Here is an 11,638-nt window from a genome sequence, read left to right as displayed (position 1 = left end):
GCTTTACTGGGTCTAAAATTTTTGAGTTGTGACATGTTGTGACTGAGTGATGGTGGTGGTGTTGTCCAAAATATGTTATCTTCCAAATATTTAAAATAAATTAGAGAATGTGGGGTGGGTGAGATTTTTTGGTATTTTTATTTGAAACAATAAAGAAAGAAATTAAAAAAAATAAAAACAATCAGAAAATATTATTTATTATAAATAAAAGTAATAAATTAAAATTAATAATCCAATAAAAAGAACTAATGCAATCAAAAATAAAAAAAATAAAATTAATAATCCAATAAAGTAACACTTACTAATAGATAAATATTATATGTTAAAAATAATATTTTTTAATATATAATAATAAAAAAAAAGAATTAATGCAATAAAGAAGAAATTAAAAAAAATCAATTAAAAAAATAATAATAATAAAAGTAATATTTATTAATATATAAATATAATATATTAAAAACAATATTTATTAATATATTAATCCAATAAAAAAATAATACAATAAGAAAAAAGTTAAAAAGAAAAAAGTAATTAAAATAATTAATATATAATAATTCAATAAAATAAAAAAGAAAAACTGCCTTGTAGTTTGGTAAAAAGATAAAACTGCAGAAATGGTCACAGGGGTAAATCCGTCATTTGGCAAAAGTTAACAGCCATGCTGTTAAACTTAACGAGGTTGAGACCAAAACCGCAACAAAACCATCAAATAGGGACTTTTTTGCTAATAAACTTTTTTTTGGACCTTACCCATAGAAATTGACAAACCATAGGGACCATTTTTGCAATTTTGTTAATGAACTTTTAATTTTGGGTTTATATTTTAACTGAATTACATCGTGGATTTTTTTTACTCTGATTTTGGGACCACACAGTTCTGGTGGATGTGCAGCTACAATCAAAAGGGGATAAGTATATATTTCCTTTTTCTAGGCCACTTCACTTCCTGCCTTTCATTTCGTTTGTTTCCTTTCCGATTCTTCTGCTTTCTACTCATCGATTTCTTCTCGGATCATCAATGGCAAAAGCTGCAGGTGAATTTACTATACATTTCATAAATACAATGGCATGCTAATAACATTTTGGGTCTGAGATTTTGCATTCAGGCAATGGCTTATTTAATTCATTTCAGTATATAATGTGACTTTTACTCATCAGAACATGGAATTAAAACCCTTTTTTAAAATATTCAGGTTGTTGAAATGCTTTCACTTGGGTCTTTGAAGACTGGTGCCATTTTGTTGGTAAGTGGATTATTTCTGAATAATCTTTTTTGGTGAGTTATATGGTTTTCACATGGATTTGATGATGTCGTGCTTGAAACATGTAGGGTGGACTTTTTTGTATATGATATATTCTGGGTTTTTTTCACACCAGTCATGATCAACATTAGTAAATCATTTGATGCACCTATCAGGGTAACGTCACAGAATGCAACATATATCTTATGAAACCGGTGTCTATAATAATCTAACATAATATTTCTGTAGCTTCTATTCCCATCAAGAATTGCTGCACACTTCTTTTCCATGCTTCATTTAGGTGACATTGTAGTTCCAGATATGGCCTTAACTGGTGACTTTTTTTTTTCCGAATACTTAATGGCATCCTTTGGTTTCTAAGTAATTTGGTTGCTTATTTCTAAGAGTGCCACTATTTTAAAAGTGTTTCTCTGGGATATAGACTTGGGTTGGTTCTTACAATTGTTGTCATCTTATTATAGTTAAAGAAGAAGAATTGAAATTGTCAAGAATTGTCAAGTACACCACCTGTCTTTTAGCTTTGTTCCTTTTTATTTTATGAGATCAAGGCTGACAGCAGGACAGGTCATAGTAACAACAAGAAATCAAGATCAGCATCATTATGACCAAAACGCCCCTGCCGCTTTCTTCCTTGATTACTTTCTTTATCAAACCAATCCCGTCACCTTTTCCTTCCCAGTAGTATATGACTACCACAATTGTCATTGTGAAAGACTTTTGTCCATTTCTTAATCTCCCAATAACTATCTCATTTTTGAAATGATGAATAATATTGCTGTAAAATTGCGAATCGGATTTTCTTTGGTGGTTAAATAGCAATGTCCATTTCTTTGGTGTATCCAACCCCGCAACGCGGGTTCTTCCCTAGTTTTTATGAGTTATGAGGCCAAGCAAGACCGAAATCAAAAACCAAAAAAATAATAAAAACTCATAAAACTAAAAAAACAAAATCAAACCCAAATCGTTTGTTTTTGGTTTAGATTTTTTAAAACCGAACAAATTGGTTTGGGCTCGGTTTGAACATTAAAAACCGACCTACTGAAGCTGAACCGACCAAATAGTCTTAAAACCAAACATAAATCGGCCCAAACCTATTGGTTTAAACCCAAAACCCATCAACTAGTTTTAACTTTTAATCTTTCCTAGTTTCTTAAGATTAGTTGGCTTTTAATTTTTTTTTTTAGTTTCGTTAAATTAGTTGGTTGATTTAAGTGTTTTAATTTTTTATAATTATTGGGAAATAGGTTAAAACCTAAAAGTCACGGGTTTGGGTTCAAACCTAACACATCCAAAAATCAAACCCAATGGTTTCAAAACCTTGAAACCGAACTTATTACTATTGGTTTTGGTTTTACCCCAAAATCGACCCATGTTTGTTATGACATTTAAGAACAATGTGTGGCTTAAATAAGAGTATATTGGTGGATTTGTGGATGGTTTTCATGAGATAGATATCGAGCAGGGCCGACCCTGAGGGTTGTGGGGTATCCGAACGTACTGTAACGTCTCGATTTCCAACATAAAATTTTCATTTTTATTTATTCAAATATATCATAGAATAGTTACATGATGCGGAAAACATGATATGAATGCGCGTGTATACAGTCACACTTTGTCATTCTCACAATCCGAAAGACTGGTGAAAAATATTTATAATCAACTGGGTAAGCATGAGGGTTAGTGAGTTCCCCAAAATACCACATATTACAATACATATTCATGCATACAAATAATGGCTCACGGTCTGCCAATAATATATGTATCTTAGACTTACGACCCAGCCATTTCATATTCAACACGTTATGTGTATCTTAAACTTATAGCCCATCTATTTCGTTTTCAACATGTTATATGTATCTTAGACTAACAACCCAGCCATTTCGTCTTCAACATGCTATGTGTGTAACATCCCAATTTTCAAGCCCAAAAATTTCTTTTTAATTAACTGACTCATAAAAACATTCATAAGAAAATACTGTGCCAACACATCAACCCATAAAACAATGTATCATGTCTGAAAGCCCAAGTCATAAATAACAACATGTCAGAGTACAATCCCAGAAAACTCTATGCGGAAATCATGTGTGTGTGTGTGATGCGCTGCTACACTGCCGGCTCCTTCCCCTTAGACGAAGAGGTACCAGAAACCAAAACTAAACTCTAAGCACAAAGCTTAGTGAGTTCCCCCATCATACCACATACCATACAATCACAAAGCATACATACTGTCGGACAATTCTGGGGTGCCCGACCTACCCTGTACGACCATTCTGGGGTGCCGACCTACCCGTGTCAAGCCATTCTGGGGTGCTGACCTACCCATGTCAAGCCATTCTGGGGTGCTAACCTACCCATGTCAAGCCATTCTGGGGTGCCGACCTACCCATCGGTCCTAACAACCGACCCTCGGGGACTATTCCACCCCCACTGCTACTATCACATATATCATAACATAAACAAACTATCAGACATATATGGGGTGTCCGAACTACCCATCGGTCCTAAAACCGAACTTGGGGACTATTCCCCTCCTACTACCACTATCACATATAACATATCATGCCAGCATATAAACATATCATCACATACTGTCAGACATATCTGGGGTGCCTGACCTACCCTTCGGTCCTAACAACCGAACTCTACTACCATCACATATAACATATCATGCCAGCATATAACATATTAGGTAGTAGCAAACCTAGATACTATCACAAAGACAATCATCTAACATACAACTCCTACTGGTGGGCCGGCATTGTGGCCGTAGACCCACCGCTACTGGAAGGTAACTCACCTCGTACGAGTAGCTGCTGATAATCTGTGCGGGAAACCTCTATCTGCTGCTGCTCCGGAAATCCTCCGGCTACAATCCCCACCAAAACACTCAATCAAAAACTGATATCTACTCTTAGGGTAAAATGACCATTTTACCCCCAACCAAGTCCAAGTCAAAAGTCAACTTCTAGTTGACTGGACTCGCCGAGTTGGGCCGTCAACTCGTCGAGTCCCTTCCCTTTACTCGTCCTTATCCACGACTCTACTCGTCGAGTTTAGCGACGACTCGATGAGTTCCTCTTCGATATGAACATCGAATGAACCTTCATCCGACTCGCCGAGTCGGATGAACACTCGACGAGTTCGCCTTCAACTGATGAACAAGTCCTGTCCTTGACTCGCCGAGTTGTATGAACAACTCGTCGAGTTCATCTTCAAACATAAGAAGATTGCCTTGGACTCGCCGAGTCTGTTCTAGCACTCGCCGAGTCCCATGAACTCCAGGTCTAAAACTAAGTCCAATGCGTTGGGTCACTCTTTCTGTCCTGCTACAACCCTTCTAACACCCAACTGAGTTCTTTGACCCTCAACAGATATGGGACTCAAAGCCCTGGACTCGTCGAGTCCCAAGAATGGACTCGCCGAGTCGGTAACGTCCACACTCTAAATCCCCGATTTCTGATGTACAACACTTGTCCAAATGATAGATCCAAGCCCCTAATCTCGATCTAGCACGTAAAGTTACGAACTTTACGTGCATGCATGGGACTTTTGAGCCAAAAAGGCTCTAAAATGGCTCTTTTGTTGCATGGGGCCTTCCTTGGGTGCAAAAGCAACCCAAATCTGCCTTGTGACTCTCCCCAAGTGCTAGATCCGAAGTCTTAACCCCCAACCATGTTTGCAATCATGGTTGGCTACCTCATATGGCTTAAAAAGCCCTAAATCTTCCCCAAAAAGGGATCTAACAAACAAGCAAGCAAGGTACAGACTTTATACCTTTCAAAGATTGCAAATGATGAACCAAACTCGAATCCTTCAGTCTCCTCTTGATCCTTCTATGCTCTTCCTCCTTCCTTGATGTCAAAACCCACAAAAATCACTCAAAAACCTTAGATCTTGCACCAAAACACTTAGGGTTTGCTATGGAGGGTTTCTGGGAGCATAAAGGGGGGATGAAGGCTGTATAATGTTGTTTAAATAGGGTGCAAACCCTCAGATTAGGGTTTTGTCCAGTCAGAGCCTACTCGTCGAGTCCGGGACCCGACTCGACGAGTCCATCACTTAAATCCCGAGTCTCATCCCGCTTCTACTCGGCGAGTTGGTCCTTCAACTCGCCGAGTCCAAGGCCAAAAATGCAAAAATACTTAAATAAAATACATACCAGGAACCAGGTGCTACAAATCTCCCCCACTTATTTTAGACTTCGTCCTCGAAGTCTGCTGCTCGATCCTGGAATAGCTCTGGGTAATGCTCCATCATCTCATCCACCGGCTCCCAGGTCCATTCTAATCCTAGCAGAACTCCGAATCTCAGATGGAGACCTCGGAACCTCCCATCTCATCATGGCCTCCACTTTGGCCGGATATACCGAAATCCCGTTCTGGTTGACAAGGTGCCCAAGAAACTGCACCTCGCGCAACCAAAACTCACACTTGGAGAGCTTAACATACAAGCTCTCCCTCCTCAAAGTCTCCAGAACCTCTCGCAGATGCTCCTCATGCTGCTCTGGCGTCTTGGAGTAAACCAAGATATCATCGATAAACACTATCACAGACCGGTCTAACATCTGTCTACACACGCGGTTCATGAGGTCCATGAACGCGGCAGGAGCATTGGTGAGCCCGAAAGGCATCACCACGAACTCATAGTGGCCATAACGCGTCCGAAACGCCGTCTTTTGCACATCCTCCTCTCTGACCCTCATCTGATGATACCCCGAACGCAAATCAATATTGGAGAATCAAGATGCTCCCTGTAGCTGGTCAAAGAGGTCATCAATCCTCGGGAGTGGGTAACGGTTCTTCACCGTTACCTTATTCAGTTCCCTATAGTCTATACACATCCGATGCGACCCGTCCTTTTTCTTCACAAACAGAATCGAGGCTCCCCAGGGTGAACTGCTCGGTCTAATGAAACCCTTGTCTAACAGCTCCTGCAGCTGTGTAGACAAATCCTGCATCTCAGGAGGAGCCAACCGATATGGTGCCTTGGCTATCGGAGCCGCATCAGGGACTAGGTCGATCCTGAACTCCACCTGTCGCTCCGGAGGTATCCCAGGCAACTCCTCGGGGAATACGTCCGCAAACTCTCGTACCACGGGCACATCGCCCACCGTCGCCCTACCCGCCTCCCGGGTATCCATAACATAGGCGACATAACCTGCGCAACCCTGCTGAAGGTAACGCCTAGCTCTCGCTGCTGAACATAATGCTGGTCCTTGCTGTGGCCTCTCGCCCTGAATCACCAGCTCTCCCCCACTTGGGGTCCTGATCCGCACCAACTGCTGCGCACAGTCAATCACTGCCCCATTGGGGCTTATCCAATCCATACCGATAATAACCTTGTTCCCCCGCAAAGGTATGGGAACCAGATCTACCAGATATTGCTCCTCAAACAATCGCAGGACGCAATCTCGGTAAACCTCTAACGCTCGCACTGACCGGTCGTTCGCAATCTCGACCTCTAGAGGGCAATCCAACGTGCCTGACGACTCAGGAAACTTCTTGCTAAGCGCAAGAGAGACAAATGATCGGGTGGCACCCGAATCAAACAATACCTGAACTGGGATACCGTTCACATGGAACGATCCTAAATAGTGTACATACATAACATATCAAGATCACAGCGCCATAACATAAAAGCATAAGAAAGGAATCATACCCGTCACTACATCAGGTGCAGCGCGTGCCTCCTCGGCTGTCAACTGAAATGCTCGGCTCCGCACCACTGGAGCCTCTGACTTGGCCTTCCGGCCATCTGCAACCCGCGCTGTCGCTGAGACGGGCGCCACTGCTGGCGCTGCTGTCAATCTCGGGCAGTTGGCCTTTTTATGGCCCCTCTGATTGCAATGGAAGCAAATCAGGTTTGTCATCTGTACCGTGGGGGCGGGGGCAGTACAATCCCTGCCAAAGTGCCCCGTCTTGCCGCACTTGTAGCAGCCTGATGATCCCGCTCTACAAGCTCCCTCATGCGGCCTGCCGCATTTCCTGCAGCGGCCCTGTCCTGACCGGCCTTTCGGCCTACCGTCTGATCCCTTGGGCTTCTTCCCCGAAGCCCCAGTCGTCTGCCCCTCCTCTACCTTCCTCTTCCGGATATGCTCCACATCAATCTCCCTCTCCCTTGCCCTGGAAACCATGGAATCCAGGGTAGGGCAAGCTGAAAAACTAACATGCTCCCGAATGTTAGCTCGTAGCATGTCATGGTAGCGGGTCCTCCTCATATCCTCATCTCCCGCATACTGGGGCACCAGCAACGCCCTCTCCCGGAACTTGGCGGTGATCTCCGCTACAGTCTCCGTAGTCTGTCGCATATCCAAAAACTCCCTGGCCAGCTGTTGAAGCTCAACAGCTGGCGCAAACTCCTCCCTGAATCTGGTCACAAAGCCTGACCATTTCAGAGCCTCAACAGCCGAGGCTCCCAATGAGTCACCAACAGACTCCCACCAGTATCTGGCCCTGTCTCTCAAGCATCCTGCTGCATATCTCACCTTCGACCCCTCGGGGTAGAAGCTAGTCAACTGTGCAGACTCAATGTCTGCAATCCATTGTCTGGCAGCAATGGGGTCCTTCGCCCCATGGAAATCCGGTGCACCGCTCCCTCGGAAGTCCTTGAAGGACAGTGTGTGCGTACCCGCCTGGCTAGATGCCATATCACTCCTGAATGCTCGGAGGCGATCATCCATCAGCTCAACAATCCCTTCCTTGATCGACCCGAAAATGATAGGGGTCGACTCAAGAATGCCTCTCGTGATCTCAGACGCGATGAACTCACGCAGCCCGTCATCAACCTGCTCGGATCCTGCTCCCGAGCCCTGTTGGATATAGTGTCTAAGTCCATAACTATATTTGGTATGTACTTGACCCGACCCGACATGGTCCATTTGGGTTGCACTTCACCCGAACAATTTATGGATAATCGTTTGAGAATAGTATAAGTTATGATTTATTAATATATTATAAGTCCTAATATATTAATATAAAATCATATTATTTAATTAGTATTGATCTATAATTAATCTAGAATTAATTTAGAGATCAAAAGTATGACTAATTAAATATGGGCTCTTGTATTTATATAGTGTGGGCTAATGCTTATTTGGAATGGGCTAGGCTTTCATGGAAAGTCCATGGATACTCCATGGAGCTTTAACCCATGGATCTCATGTAAATGAAAAGACATGGGTATTAGGGTTTACATGGATGTAACCCTAATCCACCACACTATATAAAGGAGGCTTTGGTTCTTGAAATCACACGAGTTGTGGTGAGTAAAGTAAGAGGGCCGATTTCAAGAAGGTGATTACTATTCTCTCAAAGTTCCAAGTTTGTGGTGATTTGTGATTTCCATTTGAGGCATCCACACTATTGGTGCTAGGCTCTAAAACTCCAAGCAATCAACTACAACTACAAGGTAAGTAATTCTAATAGCTTTATTTGATTCAAGTTCCCCATGCCATGCTAGATAGGATAAGAACCTTGGAAAAATAATTATTTGCATGTATCATAGTCAAACATAGATCCAAGGTTTCTAGGGTTGCATGTACACCATAGGAGTGTTAGAATGCTCAAAATCCCATCAGTGGTATCAGAGCCGAGGCTTGTTTACTTGATACTTGATGCAAATAGCTTAAAAATCGTTTTTTTGCTACTCGTCGAGTCTGTTCATGCACTCGACGAGTAGAGGCTGCAGTGTCCAATTTTTCGAGTTTTGCTGCTGGAAATGGACTAGAAACATTACCCTAAATTGTTTTGGTGTTATAAAACTTGTTTTAGATGGTGTAATGTTTATGCTAATCCATTTACAATGGCTATTATCAAAAATTACAAGTTTTATGAGTAATTTATGATTCTTGAAATGTTCATATTCATGTTCTTGAACTTATGAAGATTAGATGATCATAGGAATTGTTTGTAACCTACTTGGTAGTTTAATTCTTGATCATTATGTGTTTTAATGGAATCCATAACTTGTCCTCAAGTTATGGAAAACCAAAGGTCACACTTTAATAAATAACCATTAAAAGAACACATGGGTTACAAAAAAAATGAAGAGTCTTCATTTTTAATAACCATTAACTCATAAGTTATGAGAAATGAAAAGTTTTGAAAGTTTACAAAACTTGCCCTCAAGTTTTGGAACATGTAAAGTCATATTAAAAACTTTAGTTCCAACCCCTAGAATTTTAAAAGTTAAAATTCAACCCTTATACTTTATAATATTATAAGTTTAATAATATTTATATATGTATAAGATCAAGTCGTCTTACCGCTAGTATGCCTCATTCACGAAGCCGGTCTATAAGGGGGGTATAAGGTTGTTTCCTATAAAATGGCAACTTAATGGGTGTCCACTCTCACCCACCGCTTCCTTGATCGGTGGAGGGCCGTTAGCCGAACGGGTAGGACAAGGACTTATAAATTCTCATTAAAAAGTATAATGATAATACTAAAGTAACTAAACTTTATTGAATTCCCAATCTTAGTTATTTTAGGAAAATGTGAATAAGGTGCTAATCCATGAAATTACACTTTACACTTTGTTTAAGTCGTTAGTGGAGCGTGTGTGGTTAACCGGCACACTAACTTGAACTTAACAAGGTAGGTAAAGGGTGACTTAATGTTTATCATAGTATCGATGGAGCGTGTGTGGTTAACCGGCACATCGATTGAGGGGTAATACATTAAGGGTACCAAGTAATTTGCATGGTTACTTCACACCTTGTTTTGTGATCCTCGGCATCCCAGTCACAAAACTTGAAGGGCACACTCGAGATTGAAACATGCCATTGAAGAAAGTTCAATGAATCTCAAAGAATCTAGGAGTTTCTAAACCAATTAAAACCTAATTAAATATTTCGTTTTTCATGGTGGAAATTGGAGAATCGTCATTCACCTACCTTCAAATATCTTATAGCTTAGATTACGGCATCCCTCTTCTAAGTTATAAAATATTGTGTTGGGTCCTAGCCTTAATATTACATTTGGGTGTTTTGTTAAGGACTATCTCAATATCTAATCTAATCAATTCCCTCTTCTTTTCAGATGTCTTCCAATAACAATGCTTCTGGCTTAAACCCTACTAGCTCCTTCTCTCTCATGAATCTTTGTGGGAGAGTCATCTTTGATGGGTCCAACTTTACAGATTGGATCAGAAACATCAGGATGGTCACTCGGTATGAGAACAAAGAATATGTTCTCGACAAGGAGCTGAAGGTACCCGAGCCAACTGCTATTCCTGAAGAGCTTGTTGAATATGAGGTACATGAAAGAGATGCTACAAAAGTGGCATGCATCATGATGGCCACCATGACAGCCGAGCTCCAAAAGTCCTATGAGGACTATTATCCTTTTGAGATGTACCAGGACTTGATGGACCGCTACCATCAAAGTGCTCGTCAAGAGCGATATGAAATAATCTCCTCCATGATAACAACTTGAATGAAGGATGGTGAACCCATCACGGGCCACATGCAGAAAATGCAAAGGTATGTGGACCGTTTACTAAAGCTGAATGTGAACTTCCCTGAGGAGTTAGCAATAGACATCATTTTGCACTCCTTGCCATCGTGTTATGATCAATTCCGCATGACATATCACATGAACAAGGAAGAAGTCACCCTTAGCAAACTTCAAGGACTCTTGAAGACCGCCGAAAGTGGTCTAAAGGGTAAGTCGGTTGTTACTACTCCTACTCCTACTCCAACTGCGGCCAATGTCTTGGCAATCGGGCATGGCAAAGGGAAGAAGAGAAAGAACCCTTCTAAGGGTACCAAGGGTAAGACCCTTGAAGGCTCCTCTTCAAGCAAAACCAAGAAAGGTTTTGTCACTCCTTCTGCTAACCCTAATGAGGCTGAATGCTTCTATTGCCATGAAAAGTCGCACTGGAAGCGAAACTGCCCAAAGTACCAGCAAGATTTGAAGGATGGGAAAGTAAAACCCAACCATGCAGGTATATACACTATATTGTCTAATAACTCACCTCATTCTAAGTCTTGGGTCCTTGATACAGGTTGTGGTATTCACATATGTTGTGATTTGCAGGGACTAAAAAGAAGTGAGAATGTGGAGCAGGGAAAGATAAACTTGATCATGGGAAACAGGAAAGCTTCACCTGTCACCAAGATAGGAGTTTATTCCTTAGTGCTAAATAGTGGGTTTACATTAGATTTGAATAAATGTTATTATTTGCCAGAAATGGCAAGAAATGTTATTTCCTTTCATGCATTGTATAAACAAGGTTTTACCTTTTATTTTGATAATAATAATGGTAGTATTGGTGCTTTCTTTAATAATGTTCTTTATTTTAAAGCATTACCTTGTGATGGCGTGAATGAAACTGTATCTGTTGTAGATAATCTAGGAAATAATGTATTGTGTATT

General features: G+C 41.0%; 1 long non-coding RNA gene across 2 annotated transcripts; it reads left to right on the top strand.

The window, feature by feature from the left end:
* The first annotated feature begins 952 nt into the window (after nt 1-952).
* On the top strand, nt 953-1,717 carry LOC145109899 (uncharacterized). Of its 2 annotated transcripts, XR_013709308.1 has the most exons (4): nt 953-1,034; nt 1,194-1,244; nt 1,331-1,418; nt 1,491-1,717. It is a non-coding gene; the product is annotated as an uncharacterized LOC145109899 (long non-coding RNA). The 2 variants fall into 2 exon arrangements; XR_013709307.1 differs by having other exon boundaries at nt 1,331-1,717.
* Nucleotides 1,718-11,638: the final 9,921 nt, after the last annotated feature.

The sequence above is a fragment of the Lactuca virosa genome, chromosome 4 (genome assembly GCF_052849685.1).
Source record: "Lactuca virosa cultivar CGN04683 chromosome 4, Lactuca_virosa_CGN04683_v6, whole genome shotgun sequence".
In the NCBI taxonomy this organism is placed as follows: Eukaryota; Viridiplantae; Streptophyta; class Magnoliopsida; order Asterales; family Asteraceae; genus Lactuca; species Lactuca virosa.
Note: the sequence above shows the minus strand (reverse complement) of the source record. Positions and strands in the feature narration are given on the sequence as shown.